The sequence below is a fragment of the Mustelus asterias genome, chromosome 4, assembly GCF_964213995.1.
Source record: "Mustelus asterias chromosome 4, sMusAst1.hap1.1, whole genome shotgun sequence".
Classification (NCBI taxonomy): domain Eukaryota; kingdom Metazoa; phylum Chordata; class Chondrichthyes; order Carcharhiniformes; family Triakidae; genus Mustelus; species Mustelus asterias.
The window spans coordinates 115228435-115253978 of record NC_135804.1 but is presented as its reverse complement, the minus strand read 5'-3'; positions in this window follow the sequence as shown (position 1 = coordinate 115253978).

The window sequence follows — 25544 nt, the reverse complement described above, 5'->3', positions numbered from 1 at the left end:
TGATCTTATTGAATGGCGGGGCAGGCTCGGGGGGTTAGATGGCCTACTCCTGCTCCTATTTTTTATGTTCTTATGTTCTTACCACAGAACTGTGGATCTCTTTAAGAGTTGTTTCAATACCATTATTGATATCAAATAATTAGGAAATATACATTTAACTCAATACATGTTAATGTTCTTTTTAGATATCATCATTTCTCATTTTGGCACAAGAAATGAAAGTTGTCTGTTTTGGACATCAGTGATAGGAAACCCTTAGGCTGCAATAAAAACAAGTCTTGCTGAAATTTAGTCAACTGACATGTAATAGTTTTCAAGCAACTGTGTGAATTCAATCTCTAGAGGATGTCAGCGTTACTTACACAATGTCAAATTATGTTAAGCATGACTCAGTGATCTCTCAGTTGCATATTGCTTTATCCTCCTGTAAGCATACTAGGCTTTACCAAGAGTCAGGAAGAGGGCAAATTTCCTCATTCTTCTTCATTTTTTGCCATAGTGGGAGGGCAGTGGACATCCTGAAAAAACTATAAATTCACCCCCAAAATGGCTCACAAATTTAATGTTCATTCATCATGGCTCATATAAATGCTTTGACTCGATTGGCGGGAAAATCACGCAAGTGCCAAGGAATCAGGATTGAACCCAATTTCTTGGCTCTTGCCAATGGGTGAGAGGCTGAATAAATTATTCAAATTTATTGAAATCTTCTGTTGAGTGAGTCCGGCGCTCAATTGTCCGGGCTCACTAAAGCCAGAAGAGCCAGAAGATCGTGCCCATAACCTGAAGACTAGAAGAGACAAAGTCAAGTAATTTTCTCAAAGGATGTAATTCTGCTGTTGCAGGAGCTTCCCTAGGGTTTTCTGTCTGCTTGTTTATGGGGATAACAGCAATAATGTGCATTCAATGTCCAAACTTCCGGCTTTTGTGAAATGGAGGCAAACAGCTGAGCTTCGTGCAAATTCTGTATTTAAGTGGGGCGGCATAATGACACAGTGTTTAGCACTGCTGCCTCACAGCGCCAGGGACCCGGGTTTAACTGTGGCCTCAGGTTACTGTCTGCGTGGCGTGGAGTTTGCACATTCTCCCCGTGTCTGCATGGGTTTCCTCTGGGTGCTCCAGTTTCCTCCTACGGTCCAAAGATGTGCGGGTTAGGTTGAGTGGCCATGCTAAATTATCCCACAGTGTCAGGGGAATAAGCAGGGTAAATATGTGGTTTTTACGGGAATTGGGCCAGGGTGGGATTATGGTCGGTGCAGACTCGATGGACCGAATGTCCTCCTTCTGCACTATAGGGATTCTACGATTCTGTGGTAAGTTGCCCAGGACAGGAAATCAGTGCTATGTTGGAGCCAGATGGATGCAGCACAGCTTTGTGATGTGAGGGAGACGATGGAAATCTGCCTGAGTGCACGCCCTAAAACAATTCTGTTGTTCACTTTTCACAAAAGCCTTTTAAGAAATGCTTTATCAATCTCTCTATCACAAAGCATGAATCAACAGAAAACTTATGTTTGTTGTAATGAGACAATCTTTTTGAATCATGGAATCATAGGTAACACCCTGATGGGCAAGGGTGCGTTTTTCTCTCTCCTCCATGAGAAAATGATTATTTCTCTCTTCCTTTTCTAGATTTTCATCTTTGTCAGTGCACCTGTCCAATTCTTCACTTTTTTCCTTGTGCAGGTGAAATGTAAGGATGGAAGTGGCAGCAATTCTGGGCCAGACACTGCCCAGAGAAGCTGGTTGCATTCTCCAAGGCAGCCCGACAATGTGGAACAGAGAGGAGCTTTCTTAGTTGTACATGCAGTGACATTTTCCTTGAAGAAACAGCACATATATGCAAAAGCCCATTGCAAGAGTATAAGAAAGCATATGAAGCTGAAATAAGTCTTGCCCAACCATCCCTTACCAGCTTTCGATTACCAGCTTGACTCCAACCTTCACCTCACATACAGTCGGTCTGCTCATCTGCCTCATAAATCAAACGCCTCATTATCTTACAGATATAAGGTCCTCAGTAATGATGAATTTTCCGGTTGTTCTCTGAAGCTAGCTATATGCTTTTTTTGCCAAGTGAAAGGAGGAAAGAAATCAATTCTGCTGGTCTATGACTGTCATGGAGACTTCCTCTAATGAAGGCATGCATGCCTCAATGACAAAAGTTAAAGAGCCTTACTCGTCGAACAAAGTATCCTTGAATACCAACAAAAGCTTCAAGAGCCAAGGTAATGAACTGAGAGATAGGACTGGATTATACACTGAGGGTGCAGTCCCTGCATCCCAGCATAAATTTCAGGATAAGCTAACCTTGGTTTGGCCAGTTTGCCCCTCAATTAATGTTTTGGATGACGGCCCTTTAATTTGTATGATGCCGGATTTCCGTCCGTCTCCAGGAGGAAGACCCACCACATCGAGCTGCTGACCAGCTGGAGGACAGCAGTTCTGTGTCACATCAGGATGAGCAGCCACTGTTGGTATTGCAGGAGGCACAAGATAAAGAGCCATGGATGCCCTCAAACCCAATTAGGTTTGGAATCCCACTAATGTCAAGTTTGCAGGCCCTACTGGGTCGGGGGGTTGTTGGTGTGGGATGGGGGGGGGCACACCAGGCCAATATGGCTGCCTCATGAATCTTCCTGAGGCAGATGACAACAGCAGACTTCATTGAGGTAAATTGAAAAAATATTTCCTTCCAGGTTGCGAATTTGACTTTATTATTCCTTAATTTCTCTCCTATTTCTCGTCTACCTGCTGCTTCTCAGCGACATCATATGAAATTGGTTTTCACATGTATGCTAATGACACTCAGATCTACCTCACCACCACCTCTCTTGATTCCTACACTCTTGCTAAATTATCAGATATTTTCATCGAACATCTGATACTGGATGAGTAGAAATTTCCTCCTGTTGTAAAGACTAATCCCATTGTTTTTTATCCCCATTACAGACTCCATTCCCCTGAGTCGCTGACAGGAGGTTCGCATCCGCAGAGGGAACAGCAACCCACTGTTGCTGGGAAAGGACAGAGAAGATGACTCCATCTTGAGGCATCCTTTCAGCCATTCCAAAACCTTTGGAGTAAAAAACGGCAATAGCTGCCAGGAGACCATTGTGGGGCAAAGGGAGAAATCCTTCACAGGGCGGCCTGCAGCCACTAACATGGTCAGGCAGGTGGGGAAGGTTCCAAAAACTTTCTAGAATATTGGCTGCAATCTTCCATCAGGTGGCTGTTGCCAGGCAACTGGCATGCTCTCGATGTCGTGAGAAGCCCACAGGCTGACCGTGAAACTCTAACTTACTCTTATGTGAGGAATAATAGAATGACCAGGGTGAGGTTAGGGCCGGTCAAGGACAGTAGTGGGAACTTGTGTATGGAGTCAGTAGAGATAGGCAAGGTGATGAATGAATACTTTTCTTCAGTGTTCACCAAGGAGAGGGGCCATGTTTTTGAGGAAGAGAAGGTGTTACAGGCTAATAGGCTGGAGGAAATAGATGTTCGGAGGGAGGATGTCCTGGCAGTTTTGAATAAACTGAAGGTCGATAAGTCCCCTGGGCCTGATGAAATATATCCGAGGATTCTTTGGGAGGCAAGGGATGAGATTGCAGAGCCTTTGGCTTTGATCTTTGGGTCCTCACTGTCCACGGGGATGGTGCCAGAGGACTGGAGAATGGCGAATGTTGTTCCTCTGTTTAAGAAAGGGAATAGAAATGACCCTGGTAATTATAGACCGGTTAGTCTTACTTCGGTGGTTGGTAAATTGATGGAAAAGGTCCTTAGAGATGGGATTACGACCATTTAGAAAGATGCGGATTAATCCGGGATAGTCAGCACGGATTCGTGAAGGGCAAGTCGTGCCTCACAAATTTGATTGAATTGTTTGAGGAGGTAACTAAGTGTGTTGATGAAGGTAGGGCAGTTGATGTCATATACATGGATTTTAGTAAGGCGTTTGATAAGGTCCCCCATGGTCGGCTTATGATGAAAGTGAGGAGGTGTGGGATAGAGGGAAAGTTGGCCGATTGGATAGGTAACTGGCTATCTGATCGAAAACAGAGGGTGGTGGTAGATGGAAAATTTTTGGATTGGAGGCAGGTTGCTAGCGGAGTGCCACAGGGATCAGTGCTTGGTCCTCTGCTCTTTGTGATTTTTATTAATGACTTAGAGGAGGGGGCTGAAGGGTGGATCAGTAAATTTGCTGATGACACCAAGATTGGTGGAGTAGTGGATGAGGTGGAGGGCTGCTGTAGGCTGCAAAGAGACATAGATAGGATGCAAAGCTGGGCTGAAAAATGGCAAATGGAGTTTAACCCTGATAAATGTGAGGTGATTCATTTTGGTAGGACTAATTTAAATGTGGATTACAGGGTCAAAGGTAGGGTTCTGAAGACTGTGGAGGAACAGAGAGATCTTGGGGTCCATATCCACAGATGTCTAAAGGCTGCCACTCAAGTGGATAGAGCTGTGAAGAAGGCCTATAGTGTGTTAGTTTTTATTAACAGGGGGTTGGAGTTTAAGAGCCGTGGGGTTATGCTGCAACTGTACAGGACTTTGGTGAGACCACATTTGGAATATTGTGTGCAGTTCTGGTCACCTCACTATAAGAAGGATGTGGAAGCGCTGGAAAGAGTGCAGAGGAGATTTACCAGGACGCTGCCTGGTTTGGAGGGTAGGTCTTATGAGGAAAGGTTGAGGGAGCTAGGGCTGTTCTCTCTGGAGCAGAGGAGGCTGAGGGGGATCTTAATAGAGGTTTATAAAATGATGAAGGGGATAGATAGAGTGAACGTTCAAAGACTATTTCCCCGGGTGGATGGAGCTATTACAAGGGGGCATGACTATAGGGTTCATGGTGGGAGATATAGGAAGGATATCAGAGGTAGGTTCTTTACGCAGAGAGTGGTTGGGGTGTGGAATGGACTGCCTGCAGTGATAGTGGAGTCAGACACTTCAGGAACATTTAAGCGGTTATTGGATAGGCACATGGAGCACACCAGGATGATAGGGAGTGGGATAGCTTGATCTTGGTTTCAGGTAAAGCTCGGCACAACATCGTGGGCCGAAAGGCCTGTTCTGTGCTGTACTGTTCTATGTTCTATGTTCTAACTAGCCGAATGAACAATGGCCCTAGTTGGTCAAATTCTGTTCATGCTGTTCACACATCACCTTTGTGTTCATGAGTCTACACTGGTTCATAATTAAACAATGTTTTAATCTTAAAATTCTCATTGTTGTTTTCAAATACTTCCACGGTCTCTTCTCTCCTTATCTCTGTAATTGACTCCACTCCCCAATCCTGTAAGATATCTGTTGTCCTCTCATTCTAACCTCCCCACTTTTAATTGCCATTGGTGGTGGTGCCTTCAGCTGCCAAGGTCATAAGCTCTGGAATGCCCTCTCTAAAACTCTCCACCACTTTGCATAACTTTTCTTTTTGAGACACTCCTTAAAACCTATTCCTTGACTCAGGTTTTGATCATCCGACCTAATATCTCCTTATGTGGCTTGGTGTCAAATTGTGCATCAGCCGTGTCTCAGTTTGTAGCACTTTCACCTCTGAGTCAGAAGGTTCAAGTCCCATTTCAGGACTTAAGCACAAAGTTCAAGGCTGACTCTCCAGTGTAGTATTTGGAGATGTTGCCTTTCAGATGAGACATCAATCCAAGCCCCACCTGCTCTCTAAGCCAGACTCAAAAGATTCCATGGCACTATTTCAAAGAAGACCAGGCAAGATAACATTGTTGTTTTGCTCAACATTTATCACTGAATCAACGTCACAAAAATAGACGATCTGGACATTATCCCACTGCTGTATGGGTAAGCTTGCTGTCTTGTTTCCTGGATTACAATAGTGACTACACTTCAGAAGTGCTTCATTGGTTGTAACGCATATTAAGATTTCTTTTGCTACCTGTTAAAACCACTATAGAAATGCAAGTGTTTCTTTTTTCATATAACACTCCTGTGAAGTACCTCAGGGCATATTAAAGGTGCTTTATAAATGGAAATTGTTATAGTTTCTCCTGTGCATATTCAAGGAACTGCCTTTAGCAGCAAATTTTTTACTTTTATTGATTCATGGGACATGAGCATCACTGGCTGGCCAACATTTATTGATGTGGAGATGACACACGACAGCGCAGAGTCGCTGAGCAGAAACTGATAGCCAAGTTCCGCACACATGAGGATGGCCTAAACCGGGATGTTGGATTTATGTCACATTATCAGTAACCCCCACAGCTCGCCACAGCTTTCCCTCTGATCTTGCATAATATCACTAGCTGTTCTGTCTGGAGACAATACACATCTCTTTAACCTGTGTTTAATGTTCCCTCCACCCACATTATCTGTACCTTTTAAGACCTGGCTGGCTGTAGAGATTTGCATTCTAATTAGTATTCTGTAACTTGATTTCTGTGTCTGTGTACTGTTGGAGAACAGATAACTACTCTATCTGACGAAGGGGCATCGCTCCGAAAGCTTATGGTATTTGCTACCAATGAATCAATAAAAGTAAAAAATTTGCTGGACTTTAACCTGGTGTTGTGAGACTTCTTACTACAACATTTATTGCCCATCCCTAGCCCTTGAAACAAGTGGCTTTCTAGGCCATTTCAGAGAGCAGTTGAGAGTCAACTACATTGCTGTGGCTCTGGAGTCACATGTAGGCCCCAACCAGGTATGAACAGCAGATTTGTTTCTTAAAGTGAACCAGCTGGGTTTTTTTCTGACAGTTGACAATGATTTCATGGTCATCAGTAGATCCTTAACTCCAGATATTTTTATTGAATTCAAATTCCACCATCTACCGTGGTGGGATTCAAATCCAGGTCCCCAGAACATTAGCTGAGTTTCTAGATTAATATTCTAACGATAATATCACTAGGCCATTGCCTCCCCTTTGAGAGTTGTCATTGTGCCACTTTGCTCAGCTGTAAGTTGGTTTCTGTTTCATTTTGATGTGTTCTCAAAGCAGCTGAACTGTTCTCAAAGGAATATTTACCCTCTTTCAGCTGTCCTTTCACCAACCATAAATATCAGGCATCAACATGGTCACCATGCTAATAATGGCAGTTCTACTCTTAACAGTTTTGACTGGAAATCAGTTTGCTTCATGTTTTCTCCTTGCTTATTCAGCCCAGTGCAAAACACAAATTGCTGTGCTCTAGTATAGGAAAAACGAATTATATCTGATGGAAGGGACATGCATGAACAATGTAAAAAGAAAGGATAAAATGAGAAGAAGGGAGTGTTAAATTGAATGTCCTGATTAGGAAGTCAAGGTAATAGTAATCACAATAAAATCAGGTTTAAGGTTAAGATTAAGAAGGACATAAGCAAGACAAAAGTGGAGGTAATAAATAAGGAAATGGATGATGATAATGCAATTAGGGAAAGTACACTGGAAATATTTACTGACAAAGAAATTGAGCAGCAGCAGGAAACATTTTAACATGGTGAAAATTGCCTCCAGGAGGAACATCTGCCCTTTAAAAAGCAAGAACAAACTACCCAGTAATGTCACAGCATGTACGGGTAAGGAAATAAGAGCAAAACTGACATTAAAGAACAGCGCATACGGCAAGTATACAGACAGTAAAGAACTTGGATGATAAAAGAGAGTGCAAATGGTTAGGAAAGAAGACAAAATAAAGGAAGGCAAAGGGAAATTTCATAATTAAGTTATCAAGAAACATAAAAATAAATAAGGCATTCAACAGACACAATTTTTTTAAAAAAATCAGGATAGGCATGGGATTGCAAGGAGCACATGACAAACTCACAGGGAAACTAATCTGGTGGACGTAGAAATAAGAAAAATTTAGGATAGAAAGGGTGAGATAATTGATGCAATAAACTTAGAAAAGGTAACATCTCTGGTATAATATACACATAGATATCAATAGAAATGAGAATAATGCCAGAGGAGTGGTAGACAGCCAAACAAGCATATTGGGGAGAAAGGAGTAGAAGGATATGTTGGGGGTAGTTGAAGAAGGCTGGGTGGAGGTCTGTGCACAGGGATCCATCTGTTAGGCTGAATGGTAAGTTTCTATGCTGGCAATAGTATTTAATGTTATGTCCCATGACGTATGAGGCTATAAGCTAATAACTGAGATGCTTTTGGTAAAACTGAAAAGTCGGGGGCAGGAAGATCATGACTGTGATGAAGTGGGGCAGGTAACATCAACTTGTTTGGAAAGAAGAAATTAAGAGATCAGGAGGGTCTGAAAGAGATTGCTGGGGTTTTGAGAGTAAAACTGCTTGTGCATTAAATGAAGTACACATCTGCAATAAAATACCGACAACAACTGAGGCTTGTAAGTCATCCAAGTATAAAATGTATATGTAAATGAGACTAGCATAGCTCTTGCATAACACAGTGGTCTGTCATTCTATGATTCTAATCTCGAGCTCCAATTTTAATCCTTGCACCCAGGAAGTGTGAGGAGTGCGGGAATTAAAATTGAGGCAGTATGGTATCCGTCCTGTTGATGGCACCCTCTCACTTTTTGCTATGATGTACATTTTGGCCAGCGTGCAAAGACATCTCCCGAGGCAGGCAAGGGATTAGTTAAAATGCAAGAAGTTTAAAGTTTAAAACCAGACACACAGGAAAGGATTTAAGGCCAGAAGAGGCCCAGGTAAGTGAACCTCTCATGAGCCCTTGAAGTCAGCATCTGAACCTTCTGCAGCAGAGTGATTACGTGATGAAGTTCTTGGATGAGCTTCCCCTGTGACTTCCTAACCCCAGCTTAGCTCCTGCACATTTGCAGTCAGTGATTCATTTCATGAAGAGTCCTTCTCCTGGATATCATTTGGAGTAACTGTAGTACCATTCTCTGAGTTGCTAGGATCAGATTGAGTGATGCTACATTTTCACCAAAGTTGGTCTCTTTCTCCTGTGGAAGGAGGGCATCATATTTTCAGCACCTGAAATGAAAGAGCGAGTGACAAGTGTCAGCTTTTAGTTTGAAAGGAGAATACAGAGATAAGTACCTTCTGAAATAAGCTGCACTTGGTCACGCAGGGTCATCTTGGTCAAGATGAGATGAAAGAAGATAAATAAAAGGGGATAAGTTGCTAAAAAAAGACCTGAACAACATCTCCACTAGCATTGACATTGACACCAACCAAGATTCTCACTCTATCCACGTTGGCTAGCAAGTTTTCCTCCACAGGGAGAGAAGGTACAGGCTGGTTTGTCCCCCTCGGCTTGTTGCCTCCTGCAGTAAGTTGTGCATGTAGTCTTTTCCTGAAAGAAAGTGTGTTAATTAATCTATTTTGTGAGATATTTAGAGAATATGCTTGACATGGCCAAATAGTTTGCACACTGTGTACAAGTGAGCTGTATGGAAGAAAGAGTGGAAATACTGGTGAGAATAGGATGTGCAGAGTTTGTGAGTGTGAGTGAGTGATGAAAGTGGAGTGAGGTGTGGCACAATTATCATAGGAGAGAAAGAGAAAAGGGGATGGAGAGTGTTGTAAGTTGTGAATCTGTGGGTACCAGATATATGAGGAAAGTAGTTGAGGTAGAACTAATGTTCTTACCTTAAGATCTCTGGTGAGTTCTTTGAACATTTTGAAAATGCAGCCATGTACTTGGAGTTAAGTTCCTCAAATATGAATAAGTACAGCAATGAGAATTGAACTGACTCTGTGTAGAAGGAGACAAGATTGCTTAGTTTGTTTTCACTGGTTGATTTCTTTTGTTAGTTGCTGTCATTTGGACACTTTTGATACTTTCTATAGTATCTTCTTAAAATTTTAAAAGTCCACAAAATGTTGTCTTTTAAGTTCTGAAGTACTTTTCCTCTGACATCAAGGCTTCTGCACGAATCACCCATGGATGGAGGAGTATGTCTTCCTCTTGGCATTGGAAATGACAGAGAATGAGAAGAGTCTGCAAGCTGTTAGAAGAGGAGGAGGAACGGGAAAAGGAGACTCAGCACGAGTCCAGAGGGGCCACAATATCCACTGAGCGTGTTTCGGGAACAATTCGTATACCTGAACGTTTGGGACTAAAATAATGCTTTAGATGTTTTTGTTTCATCCTCAAAGAAATTGCAACTGAAATATGTCCACTGATGCTATCACAACTCCATCTCCGAGCAGGGCAAGGGTCACTTTGTTAATGAGTGATAAGATGACCATATGTGTGAACGTTTAAGTGTCTGGCTTCTTCCACATTACTGCTGGAGATATAAGCAACACCCCACAGTACTCTGCTCCGTAAGGGAGGTCACTGAGGATCTCCATATACAGAGACACATTTACATCTTATTCCCTCTCGAATAAGAAGTGGGTAGAATGAGCGTGAGATTTATCTTGGATTGCAGTCTTCCCCATGGTGCCACTGATTGCACTTGCACTATTTGTTTTGGGTATGCCTTATTTCAACTCTGCCATGCACCTGAACCAAAAGTAATTCCACTCTTCAATGTGCAATTGGTGTGGCTCCAATACCAGCACATGATACAGGTCAATGACTGGCAACAGTAACAATATTTTTGTTCTGTGACATGACAAGATGCCAACTCTATTTTAACCATCATCACAAACCAGAGGACAATTACTGAGTGACAAAAACTATCCAGTGATGACATAGCTATGTTTCTCATGATTACAACCCATGCACCGGTATTCAGCAGACGTAGAATGAAAGCTATTCTGCACAAGTATAAAGTATAAAGTATTCTGAAGCACCATTCTTCTCCCTGCACCACTCTGAGAGGCTGTTAATATTTGTCATTGCATGCTGCATGGTGTACGGCCATGCTAGCATGGGAGAAAGGCCTTTGATAACACTATCAGACAAGAATTTCAAGAACAAGGATGAAGAGGTGGAGAAAATGAAGAGGAAGGGAGGCTGCAACATTATCTTTCAGCCTAAGTTATGCATAAATAAAACCTTAAAGTGATACCATTAACCTTATGTCCAATTCCCCCTTTATCAACAATCCCACACTCCTCACTTTTCCTTAGGCACTGACCAGAAATATAAAAATATATAAAGGCAATAAAAATACAGATTCAAGTCCAAAATTATAAATTAAGCTATACCATATTGCATGAAAAATTAAAGTAAACTCCCTTGTGTATTCTTTAGTACCACGTTTGTGTGCCTTTACATCTTACTCTTGTAAGGTGAAGCTCAGTAACTACAGTATGGCTAGCGAAAGCCTTTAATTTTCATTAGTGAAGACATACTGCAGATAACCTTGGGGGCGGGGCTTCAAACAGCTATGGCTTTAGAAAATCTGGCCTTAGACTGCAGCAAGGGGCAGCAGGTGGGTGGCTGACAGACAGCACCAAAAGCACCAGCGGAGTGGCAGTGATGGAATGCTGTCACCCTGAAAGGATGTTCAGTGGAGACAATGTCACTTTCCTTACCAGTGTTATCAGGTGCCTTAATAGTCCTAGTAAACTGTTCAATTACTGACCTGTTGTAAGGCCCTGGCAGTCTCTCTGTACACTGATTTCTTATGCAATGATGGCAGGAGTCTGAGCTTTTACTTCAGTTACCTTGTCATTATGTGGCTTCTGCTTGTTTTTCAATGGAAGCTGAGCCATCATATGCTGCTCGATGGTGGGCTCCCCAAGTGTATTAATGGGGGTGGCCACCCGTTCCATACTACAAAGAATGGACTCCAAGTTCTGCACAAAGTCCAATGCTAATATGATTCTATGCCCCTTGACCTTGATCATAGGCTTTCTAATAGACAGAGCATTTGGAGCTGTACTGGCTTTACACATCTTTTATGGCTCATCAAAGTGTTCATCTGAGTCCTCTGCAGTGGTAAGCTGGCACCTATACCACCCTTTCCCCTTATCTGGCTGTAAAGCACATATGTGCAGTGTGCTGATTCTTCCATGGTATCTTCTAAATTAATGCAGTGTTAATGGGCAAAATTTTCCGATATTTTTTCAAGTGTTGGTTTCAGTGAGAAAAATGGAGAGAATCCCACAGGGATTCAGTGCCGGCTACCACACACACAGCACAACCCTGGTGTACTGGCTCGCTTGATCCCGATCAAAGTTGATGCACTGGTGAGCCCTCACAAATAGCACATCTGTCCACCTCCCACATCCAGTTATGTGCGGCAGACTGGGAGATGCCACGCAGGTCATCTGTGCAATCCTGAAATGAGCCACTGGCATAAAGGTTCAGCGCGATTATAACTTTCAGGACCACAGTGCAGTGGGTGACCTTCCAGTCCATGTGGTGCCAACTCCTGCATTACCTGGCACAGGTAGTCCACTGTCCCTCAGGACAGATGCAGCCTTTTCCAGTACTGGATCTCTGACATCTGGAGGTTTGAGGTTTTCCTCTGGAGACCGGTGGCCAGTGGTGTCTCCTCTCAGACGCATGGCTAGTTTCCCACATTTGTCTCTCCCAACTCCACTTGACAGATACTCTTCCAACTTGGTGAGCCTCAGCAGCCAGTGTGACCCCACAACGGTGGGGACTGAGGGCACATGAGTGTATTCACTTGACCTGTGTGCTGATTACCTGGGGGTATGAAGCACTGCCAGCTGTCATGTCCTGTTATGGCTGACTAATGAGATCAGTTACCCTAGCAACTTGAATTTGGAGGCAACATCTGGGTTATGAGAAGATAGGTGTAAGCCATGGAGTTCAATGCTTGGGGGCTCAGCTCCCAAAGGTTAACTATTTGGTGTTAATCAATGGCACAGTCATGCATTGCAATACTGACTAAATTGGCATAATTGATTGTGAAGGATGATGGGTCTGGAATTTGATTAGGTGAAATGGCTTCCCCCTTGGGCAGGTGAGGCTCACTGGAATCATGTCAAGATTGCAATTTTCAATCAGCTTTATGCATAGACTTGAGTCTCATTCCTCCAGCATTCATGGATTATGGATCAAACAAACCTCCCAACTTAAATAGCCAGCCATCCCTGATAGCATGGACTCCATGACCAGTGGCATTTCATATTCACACAGTTCATGTCCTGAAACTGTACTTTGCAACCTGAGGTGTGTGTTCATTTTGATTGCATTTGATGTCCCCTTGTTTGAGGGTCATTTTGCTCTCATGGAGCTATTTATCACCCCATGTCAGAGATCTCCACACTGCCTGTAATGACTTTAACAAGGCCCACAATATGGACCTCTTAGGATATGAGCTTCCAGATTAAGGCAATAATGGCTTGTCCAATCAGGGAGCCCTGAATGTATACAGAATGTGGGATGTCAGATTTACTGGCACTCTCGGTGTATACTCTGTTCATGGAAGTACCTGGCTGAGTGTTGCTTACTGTGTAAATAAATCTAAATTTGTTGAGGGGACACTGGCCTTGGAGGGCTTATTTCACGGCCCATGCAGCTTGGCTTCTCATGGGACCCCCATGCAAGGGCTTCTGAGTGTTACATAAGAACATAAGAACTAGGAGCAGGAGCAGGAGTAGGCCTCTGGTCCCTCGAGCCTGCTCCACCATTCAATAAGATCATGGCTGACCTTTTGGTGGACTCAGCTCCACTTATCCGCCCATTCACCATAACCCTTAATTCCTTTACTGTTCAAAAATGTATCTATCCTTGCCTTAAAAGCATTCAATAAGATAGCCTCAACTGCTTCACGAGGAAGTGAATTCCACAGATTCACAACCCTTTGTGTGAAGAAGTTCCTCCTCAACTCAGTCCTAAATCTGCTTCCCCTTATTTTGAGGCTATGCCACCTAGTTCTAGTTTCACCCACCAGTGGAAACAACTTCCCTGCTTCTATCTTATCTATTCCCTTCATAATCTTATATGTTTCCATAAGATCACCCCTCATTCTTCTGAATTCCAATGAGTATAGCCCCAGTCTATTCAAGTCTCTCCTCAAAAGCCAACTCTCTCAACTCCAGAATCAACCTCGTGAATCTCCTCTGCAGAGGAGATCCTTTCTCAAGTAAGGAGACCAAAACTTACACAGTATTCCAGGTTTGTGGCCTCACCAGCACCTTATACAACTGCAACATAGTCTTGCTGTTTTTAAACTTCATCCCTCTAGCAATGAAGGACAAAATTCCAGTTGGCTACTTAATTACCTGCTGCACCTGCAAACCAATTCCTTGAGATTCCTGCACAAGGACACCCAGGTCCCTCTGCACAGCAGCATGCTGCAAATTTTTACCATTTATAATTACAACGCTGTGATTTTAATTGCTCCCCTTCCCTCACTTACAGTGGCCACTGCAGAAGGGCAATTTCTCTGAGGAAAGTTTATTTAAACCCCAGTTCGGGAAATTTGAAACGTGTTAATTCCACACCAGGTGTCAGACTCCTTGAAGGCTTAGAGGCCCACAACAATGAAGTTCATTCTCTCTGGTGCCCCTTATCCATGAGGCACCCTGGAGGGTAATGGTGACTTGAGCTCCGATAACCCCTCAGAGGTGAAGTTCCCAGGTTCACATTATTATACAGTTGTTGTAAATGATGTTGACATGTTGCTAGCCTTCTGCTCAGCAGCCATGGGTTCATTATGGAACATGCTTGCCACGCCATTTTTAAAGGACTTAAAAATTTGACACCTGAAATTTTTATTAGGAAAAGATCTATTTTTCTGTATTAAAATTATGAATTCCATACAGTCCAAAGATGTGCGGGTTAGGTTGATTGGCCATGCTAAAATTGCCCCTTAGTGTCCTGAGATGTGTAGGTTAGAGGGATTAGCGGGTAAAAATATGTAGGGGTAGGGCCTGGATGGGATTGTGGTCGGTGCAGACTCGATGGGCCGAATGGCCTCTTCCTGCACTGTAGGGTTTTTGTGATTCTGTGATATTGTTACCATTGTTTATGGAGATGGTGAGGCAGAACTAGCTTTGTATCGGTCTAAATTAACACATTACGACCTGTATAAATGTAAAGCTAAAGCTAGAAATATGAGTCTCAAACGGTTACCTGACTCCAGTACATTAAGAATCCCAAGAGATAGTTTTTGTCTTTTGTTTCAAATCATATTAATCTGTTGATTACACCAAGAGCATATTGGAAAATCGTGAATAACTTCCTCCTGACAATCATTCAGCCTAAGAATGCAAATACATTTTTGTATGTTTGATCTTAAGTCTGCTGGAATTTGCAAAGTTGAATTATGAGGCAAATATTCTGGTCCCGTTATCTGTGGGAATCACCCCTGGCAGGACTGAAAATGTAACAGTCCATTTAAATGTCCATTGGTTTGAATTTCCAGTTTTGGAGCAGGCACGACCAGAAAATCCCACTCAGCAAAACTGCAAAACTGCATTTATTGCCGGGATTCTTCCAAACAAAAACAAAGTGCCCAAGGTCCTTTTCAGTGTACTTAGTTGAGTGAAGCTCTGGCACTCTGTGCATCACAGCATGCCTCAGGGGGATCCACGCCGGTAAGTGGAAAGGCGGGGCTTAATCCCACCCGAGAGGCCGCAGCAAAGTGCTGAGCGGGCCATTGTGCATGCGCTGATCTGTCACTGGGGAATCGGTGCATGTGCACTGCTCCTCCCCACATTGCCAGTCTCCCAATCGTTGGCCTCCCAGGGTTATCTCCATGGCCAGCCCCAATCACCCCCTTCCTCTCAACCCCACTGATCCCATTGCAGAGTGGTAGCGGGTGCCCCCCCCCACCACGATCATCCCCATAGCTCCCCTCCCCCCCCCTCAGTAGGCTCTGCCCCTTCTAGCCCCACCTCCTTTGCACTGCCTGGTGTTCCCTTGTCATTGCTCAGTGCCCGATGGGCAGTGCCAGGGTGCTAGTGGGCGGTACTAGGATACCAGGCTGGCACTGCCAGGCTGGCACTGCCCAAGAGGCACTATCCCTGCCCCCAACCTCCTTGGGGGGGCCTCAATGGCCTTTCTCACCACCACCAAGGTGTACACACCTGTTCCCGTTGGTGGGGAGCGGTTCTAAGCCCTGCTGGTGGGAACCTCTCGCAGCACGGGGGAGATGCTTGCGGGCCTGGAGACTACCATCCCAGGTCCACTAATCATATGGAAATTGAGATTATCATATGGTAATCAACCCCATGCCAATTTTCTGCACAGTGTTGATTACACTTTCAAAATGATCATCGGAGACTCGCAATCGGCCAGTGATGACTTGTGCCTTCAGGGCACCAACATTATTTGCCTTATCCTGTGCCTTTATGAATATGCACTCCAAGCATAATTTAGATTACCTTGCGTTTTCCCCATGTCTGAACCCTTCTATTCTTTGCTCTCATGATTTTTGTCTCTCTCTGTCTCTGTGCAATTCATTTCTTCTCTCTACACCTCAGAATGGCATAATGGGCTTGATGGGCTGAATGGCCTCCCCAATCTGAAATTCTTGGACTTTGAAGTAGCATTATCCTTACAGAGACAGTGTTGAGCAATTGGAATGCTGCCATGGATAAAGCAAGTTTGGAATATGCTAGCAAACAAAACTGCAAGTAACAGTAAATTGTGTCTTTTTTAGTTAGATGCTAATGGGCAACTTTTACGAGAAAAAAGACATTTCCTGCAACTAAATTCATTCGAATGAGTTTTTCTTCAATTCACATCAGTGTGGTTACTATAGGTTATAACCTTACAACATTTCCAATAAATGCTTTTAAAGAAATTAAGATGGTTAAATTAACAAGGTTATTTAAAATCTGATTACGGCAAATTTGGTTTGTAATGTTGTGGAGAAAAACGCACAAAACAATTGACATGCTATCACCTTGTGGCAGGAACCAACCAGGCACAATTAAACTATTTTTTGAGAAGTTTATTCAGTTCTAAAGTAATTAATCTAATCCAATCAGGAATATCTGGTTTTATCACCATAGTGGTGTGTGTGATGGAAATTAAACCTGGGTTAAAATAATTAAATGTTCGCACATAGGTTCACAAGGTGGAAAGCGACTACAAGCTATATATAATGTTAATTGTAAACATACAGGACATAAGCGTTTTAGGAAGTGGGATCTATCTCAATTAAGCAAAGCTAATGAGTTATATTCACATTCAAACCATTGTAATTCAATCAGTGTTGTATGATCTGATTACAAAACATGAGGGTATTATCACATTGGCACAGTGATTAGCACTGCTGCCTCACAGCACCAGGGATCCAGGTTCAATTCCTGGCTTGGGTCACTGTCTGTGTGGAGTTCGCCATTCTCCCCGTGTCTGAGTGGGTTTCCTCCAGGTGCTCCAGTTTCCTCCCATCGTCCAAAAGATGTGCAGGTTAGGTTAATTGGCCATGGTAAATTCTCCCACAGTGTACCCGAACAGGCGCTGGAGTGTGGCGACTGGGGGATTTTCAAAGTAGCTTCATTAGTGTGAATGTAAGCCCACTTGTGACTAATAAATAAACTTTAACTTTTATTTTGGTACAAATGTTTGAGTAATATTTTCTTAATTTTTCCCTTAATTAAGAGATCTATCAATAAAATGCATTTGAACATGATTGTAAAATAGTTTGGATTTACCAAATAGGTGAATGCACACTTGCCGAAATAGACGTTACATTCCTACGAACCAGAACATACAAGCTTGCGTTAGGAGCAACAGTAGGCATTTAGCCCCTCGAGCCTGTTCTGCCATTCAATAGGATCTGATCAATGCTCCTATCCTTCCGAGCCTTAATAATCTTTGATTCCCATGTTAGTTAAGAATTTATCTGCATTCGTCTCAAAAATATTCAATGATCCTGTCCCTACCAATCTCTGGAGAAGAGTTCCACACACTTTACAACTGTCTGAGAGGAAAATTTCTCCTCATCTTTGTCTTCAATGGGAGACCCTTATTTTTTAATCTCTCTTCCCTAGTTCTGGTCACTCCCAACAATGGGAAACATCCTTTCAGCGTTAATTTTGTCAAGGTGCTTAGGATATTGTATGTTTCAATAAGAACACCTATCGCTCTTCTAAATTTCAATGCAAGGCAGCATGATGGCACAGTGGATAGCACCGCTGTCTCACAGCGCCAGGGACACAGGTTCGATTCCCGGCTTGGGTCACTGTCTGTGTGGAGTTTGCACATTCTCCCTGTGTTTGTGTGGGTTTCCTCCAGGTGCTCTGGTTTCCTCCACAGCCTAAAAGCTTTGCAGGCTAGGTGAATTGGCTATGCTAAATTCTCCCTCAGTGTACCCGAATAAACGCCAGAATGTGGCGACTAGGGGATTTTCACAGTAACTTAATTGCAGTGTTAATGTAAGCCTACTTGTGACCAATAAATAACTCAACTAAATATAGGCCCAACCTTTCCTCTTAAGGTAACCCCTCATTCCAACAATAAATTGAGTAATCCTTCTCTGAACGGCTTCCAATGCAATTATGCCCTTCCTTAAATAAAGAGACCAAAACAATTTGCAATACTTCAGATGTAGTTTCACTAATCACCAAGTTATGACTGTAGCAAAGCATTCTTACTTTTACATTCAGTTTCTTTTGCAGCAAACAACAACATTCCATTTGCCTTCTTAATCACTTACTGTTCCTGCAGACTGACTTTTTTGTGATTCATGTGCCAGGAACAACAGATTTCTTCAAACCACTGAGTTCTGCAATCTCTCTCCATTTGTATTCTTTTCTACTCTTTCTGCCAATGTGGACAAGTTCACCTTTTCCCACATTCTGCTCCATCTTCCAAATTTTTGCCCATTCACTTGACGGATCCATATTCCTTTCCAGACCCCTTATGTCCCCTTCACAACTCACTTCCCTACCAATCTTTGTCACTGGCAAATTAACAACTTTACATTCTGTCCCTTCATCTGAATCATTGACACAGATTGTGAATAATTGAGGTCCCAGCACTGATCCCTGTAGCACTCATTACCTCTTGCCAATACATAATCAACCCATTATGGTCTACTCTTTGTGTCCTGTTAGCTAACCAATCCTATAACGATGTTAATATGCTACCTCTTACACCACAAGTTCTTATTTTGTGAAATAGCCTTTGAAATGGCACCTTGTCAAATGCCTTCTGGAAAGCTAAGTATACTACATCCACAGGTTCTCCTTTATCCATACTATTAGTTACTTCCTCAAAGAACTCAGTACATTAACCAAATACGATTTCCCTTGCACAAAACCATTTGAAACTGTTTGATTGCATTGAGGTTTCCTCAGCGATATACTCCTTCATATTCAGTTTGAGTATTTTCCCATGACATATGTTGAGTTAACTGCCAGTACTTTCTGTTTTCTATCTCTTTCCTTTCTTAACTAGAAGAGTTACATCTGCTGTATTCAAATCTGATCAGATCTTTCCAGAATCTAGGAAATTTGTGAAAATTAAAACAATGCATCTGCTATCTCAGTAGCTATTTCTTTTAAGTTCAGTTCATCCGTCATTTCCTTGTCTTCCATTATTAATTTTCCCAATTCACTCTCGAGAGGAAAAATGCTCATTTTATTTATTTTTTGCTCTTTTCAGTAGCTATAGAAACTCTTATTATCCTTTTATTATATGTCTAGCTAGCTTTCTTGAGTACTCTAATTTCTTCCACATTATTCATAGAATCATAGAATCCCTACAGTACAGAAGGAGGCCATATGGCCCATCGAGCCTGCACCAACAACAATCCCACCCAGGCCCTATTCACATAACCCCACACTTTTACCCTGCTAATCCCTCTGACACTAGGGGAGAATTTAGCAGGGCCAAACCACCTAGCCTGCACATCTTTGGACTGTGGGGGATGGGGGGGTGTGGGGGTGGGAAACCAGCGCACCTGAAGGAAACCCATGCACATATGGGGATAACATGTAAACTCCACAGTCAGCCGAAGCCTGAATTGAACCCAGGTCCCTGGCATTGTGTGGCAGCAGTGCCACCATGATACCCATGTGGTAGTTCGTTAGTGCTGTTGGGAAGTGACTTCGGTGGGAGTGGAAAAACCTACCAGCAGAAAATTTCACCCGATGTCTCAGTGTGTCTGCCAAGTTCAATGCCTACGTTGCTGTTTGCCCGCTCCTTCTTCAACCTGTGCTGTGCCAAGTGTATCCCCTTGCTAAATTCCAAGACCCACTTTGCCAGTGTCCTGAAATAGACATGCCACCCAGTCCTAGTATTTGCAGAACTGCACCCCTACCCACCTCCACATCTTCATTCCCATCTTCACTGGAAGGCACAATACCCACACCAAGCTCAGACCACTTAACTTCCAGTTTTGGATGCTGTGCTGACTATCTCCCTTTATCTGCAGCACAACTGGAAGATTGAATAGAGGCAAGTTAGAGGAAGACTAGCTGCTTGCTGCAAGAGGAAGAGAAAGGAGAGACTGGAGACCTTATCCACTTAGGATGTCCAGGGAACTATTCCCTTTCCTCAGTCTTATTAAGGAATGCTGCATGCGACATCTCCATTTTATCTTGGAGGTGCTCATTGAAGTTTCCCAGCTTTTCCAGGCAGATTTGCAACTTCATAGCATGGTAAGGAGAGATCTGCCATTGGCAGTGAAGGCGACCATTGCAATAAATTGATTTGTGTCGGAATCCTTTCAGGCTGGAGCAAGCATCGTTTATAAGATCTGTAAAAGTCTGTTGCTCACTAGTTTGAAGAGAGTTGACTGACACTCTGTATTCCAGGAGAGGGACATGCATTGAATTCTCTCAGACCAGAGAAAATCAGACCACTGGGGTTTTTAAGCAATGTTTTCAGTCCTGGAACACTTTGCAGTGTTCCCCTTCCATCTTCTCAAGAAAACAAATCATGATGGGTCATGGTCCACTGTACCCTGTACATATTCACCTTCATGAAGGCACAGCCCTTGCCACTAGATATATGGCAAGCAGCTGAGGAACAGGAAGAAGAAGATGGAGAGGAGGAAAATGGGAAGAGGCAATCAACACATCTACTTACCAGCCTGACTGTCTGTGATCAACTCATCTGACTGAGATATCAAGGTATACAATCCCAATTCCCCAGTTCACAACAGAGCAGCTCCATTCCTTCCCTCTGTTACTGACTATCACAGTATGCTCTTGACCACAGTGCTAAAATAGAAATTCCACAGAACAACTATTCCAAACTAACTGCATCAAACTATTGAATACTCCATTCAAAAGTCAACTAAAGGTCAATGTACATTTTTGCAGTGCCTTTCTTCCATGTGCCTTTGATCTAGTGCTATACACTGCCTGAGTGGCTGCTGTATGTCCAACAGGCCACTGACTTTATGTACATAATAATCTTGAGCAGTTCTGGACCTGGAAGGTCTGATTTTTGGGCTGTACTCTCTCATTATGAATTGCAGCAGTCTGGGCTGGCTGAACGAGAACAGCAGATTTGTATTCCATGGGCCACTTCAATTAACCAGGATAGCCCCTTAGCAATCCTACTAATCAATGGGAGCACAAATTGCTGGGTTGCTGTGAGACTCAGCAAGTTCATTTGAATACTGCTATTCGCAGCCATGATAGCAGCAGTCTGAACCTGCGTGGCAACAAGCAGAGATTACATGACTGGTTGAGTTGTTATTGCAGTACTTAGGCATTATCTTGAACAATATATTAATTGAGTGTTTAATTGTATTCTGAGGGTGGCATGGTGGCACAGTGGTTAGCACTGATGCCTCAAAGTGCCAGGGACCCAGGTTCGATCCCTGGCTTGGGTCACTGTCTGTGTGGAGTTTGCACATTCTCCCTGTGTCTGCGTAGGTTTCCTCTGGGTGCTCCAGTTTCCTCTCACAGTCCAAAGACATGTAGGTTAGGTGCATTGGCCATGCTAAATTCTCCCTCAGTGTACCCGAACAGGCGCCGGAGTGTGGCGACTAGGGAACTTTCACAATAACTTCACTGCAGTGTTAATGCAAGCCTACTTGTGACTAATAAATAAACATTAAAAGATGGTAAGTATTAACATGCGCAGACTGAAACTTTGATTGCTGGGCTCATAATGTGAATATTTGTAAATGAAAATGTATAAATGTGCAAAACATATGTTCTATCTTTCACCACCTTGTTATCTGAAATCAAACAATTGGGTGCTTTCTGTTTGTGCTGCAATGAAAGCTGAGAAATGACAGACACTAAGGTAAAAGAAACAAGAGAATGGGAAACTTAATATTCCTGGATACAAGATAGTCAGGAAAAAGAAGAAAGGAAGACAAGAAATGTAGGCCAACAGTATCGATTAAAGAAATTATTATAGCACTGGAGAGAGATGATATGGTGAAAGGGGAAAGGACAGTCTATTTAGTTAGAATGAAGAAACAACAGAAGAGCTATTAAATAATTGAGGATAATACTTGACACCAATTAGTTGGAAAGAGATAGAGGAACAATTTTCAAGCAAATTACAGAAATACACAAGAACCAGAAAATAGTGATAATGGGAAACTTGAATTCTCATAACATAGGCTGATAGTAGCATTGTAAAGGGCAATGAGGCAAAAAATCCCTGAAATAAGTAAAAAATAAACATTCTAGATCAATTTGTTTCTAGCTCAATGGACAAGGAACCAGTGCTGGTTCAAGCTTTGTGGAATAAAGTGGGGCAAGTGGAACATGATTCAGTGGGAGTATTTGGGAAACAGTGATCATATTATTATCAGATTTATCTGTTCAGTTATCAAAATGAAAAAGGTACAATCAAGTATAAAAATGCTTAACTGGGGGAAGAACTAACTTCAGTGAGATGAAAAGGGATCCAAACAATTTGGTAGACAAGACTGTAATTAAACATGTGGACATTAAGAAAGAGGATGTGTTGGAAATTTTGAATAGCATCAAGATAGATAAGTCACCGGGACCGGATGGGATGTACCCCGGGGTACTGTGGGAGGCGAGGGAAGAGATTGCAGAGCCTCTGGCGATGATCTTTGCGTCGTTGATGGAGACGGGAGAGGTTCCGGAGGATTCGAGGATTGCGGATGTGGTTCCTATATTCAAGAAAGAGAATAGGGATAGCCCAGGAAATTACCGACCGGTGAGTCTAACCTCAGTGGTTGGTAAGTTGATGGAGAAGATCCTGAGGGACAGGATTTATGAACATTTAGAGAAGTTTAGTATGCTCAAAAGTAGTCAGCACGGCTTTGTCAAAGGCAAATCGTGCCTTACAAGCCTGGTGGAGTTCTTTGAAAATGTGACTAAACACATTGACGAAGGAAAAGCGGTAGATGTGGTTTACATGGACTTCAGCAAGGCGTTCGATAAGGTCCCCCATGCAAGACTTCTCGAGAAAGTGAGAGGGCATGGGATCCAAGGGGCTGTTGCCTTGTGGATCCAGAACTGGCTTGCCTGCAGAAGGCAGAGAGTGGTTATAGATGGGTCTTTTTCTGAATGGAGGTCAGTCACCAGTGGAGTGCCCTAGGGATCTGTTCTGGGACCCTTGATGTTTGTCATTTTCATAAATGACCTGGATGAGGAAGTGGAGGGATGGGTTGGTAAGTTTACCGACGACACGAAGGTTGGTGGTGTTGTGGATAGTTTGGAGGGATGTCAGAAGCTGCAGCGTGACATAGATAGGATGCAAGACTGGGGGGAGAAGTGGTAGATGGACTTCAACCCGGATAAATGTGTAGTGGTCCATTTTGGCAGGGCGGCACGGTAGCACAGTGGTTAGCACTGCTGCTTCACAGCTCCAGGTTCCTGGGTTCGATTCCCGGCTTGGGTCACTGTCTGTGTGGAGTTTGCACATTCTCCTCGTGTCTGCGTGGGTTTCCTCCGGGTGCTCCGGTTTCTTCCCACAGTCCAAAGATGTGCAGGTTAGGTTGATTGGCCATGCTAAAAATTGCCCTTAGTGTCGTGGGATGTGTAGGTTAGAGGGATTAGTGGGTAAATATGTAGGGATATGGGGGTAGGGCCTGGGTGGGTTTGTGGTCGGTGCAGACTCGATGGGCCGAATGGCCTCTTTCTGTACTGTAGGGTTTCTATGATTTCTATGAAATGGGATGAAGGAGTATAATATCAAGGGTAAGACTCTTAGCAGTGTAGAGGATCAGAAGGACATTGGGGTCCGGGTCCATAGGACTTTTAAATCGGCCTCACAGGTAGAGGAGGTGGTTAAGAGGACGTATGGTGTGCTGGCCTTCATCAATCGAGGGATTGAGTTTAGGAGTCGGGAGATAATGATGCAGCTTTATAAGACCCTCGTCAGACCCCACTTAGAGTACTGTGCTCAGTTCTGGTCGCCTCATTACAGGAGGGATGTGGAAATTATTGAAAGAGTGCAGAGAAGATTTACAAGGATGTTGCCTGGATTGGTTGGCATGCCAGGGAGCTCGGTCTTTTCTCCTTGGAGAGATGAAGGATGAGAGGTGACCTGATAGAGGTGTACAAGATGTTGAGAGGTATAGATCGGGTGGATTCTCGGAGGCTTTTTCCCAGGGCTGAAATGGCTGCTATGAGAGGACACAGGTTTAAGGTGCTGGGGAGTAGGTACAGAGGAGATGTCAGGGGTAAGTTTTTCATGCAGAGGGTGGTGGGTGAGTGGAATCGGCTGCCGTGAGTGGTGGTGGAGGCAAACTCGATAAGGTCTTTTAAGAGACTTCTGGATGAGTACATGGAACTTAATAGGATTGAGGGTTATAGGTAAGCCTATATATAAGCCTAGATAGGTAGGGACATGACCGGCGCAACTTGTGGGCCGAAGGGCCTGTTTGTGCAGTATTTTTTCTATGTTCTATGTTCTAAACAATTGTGTCCTTCAAGGTGGAGACCTATTTCCACAAAGCAGAATGGAAAGGCATCCAAAACGTAAGCTCTCTGGTTGAGATAGTGGGTGTCATTTGTCCCATACCCCATGGCATGTTAGAAGTCTCACAACACCAGGTTAAAGTCCAACAGGTTTATTTGATAGCAAATACCATAAGCTTTCGGAGCACTGCTCCTTCGTCAGATGGAGTGGATATCTGCTCTCAAACAGTGCACAGACACAGAAATCAAGTTACAGAATACTAATTAGAATGCGAATCTCTACAGCCAGCCAGGTCTTAAAGGTACAGACAATGTGGGTGGAGGGAGCATTCAACACAGGTTAAAGAGATGTGTATTGTCTCCAGACAGAACAGCTAGTGAGATTCTACAAGCCCAGGAGGTAAGCTGTGGGGTTTACTGATAATGTGACATAAATCCAACATCCCGGTTTAGGCCGTCCTCATGTGTGCGGAACTTGGCTATCAGTTTCTGCTCAGCGACTCTGCGCTGTCGTGTGTCGTGAAGGCCGCCTTGGAGAACGCTTACCTGAAGATCCAAGGCTGAATGCCCGTGACTGCTGAAGTGCTCCCCCACAGGAAGAGGACAGTCTTGCCTGGTGATTGTCGAGCGGTGTTCATTCATCCGTTGTCGTAGCGTCTGCATGGTTTCCCCAATGTTTTACGGTAGCAGAGCTGACTTGCCATTAGCCATGGTTGGATCTTTCAATCCTGCTGTTGTCAACTGGTTTTCCCATTGTTCACACCCTCCATCACCAGGAAACCTGCAGTAGATGGTCACTGTTGGAGGGGCCAGAAGTTCCTGCCAATGGGAATGGCCAGAAAAGTTTGGCTATAGAGGTTAAAATGAAACAGAAAAAGGAGATGTATCCTATTGCAAGGTTCATAATATAATAGAGAGCCGAGCTGATTTAATAAATTGCAGAG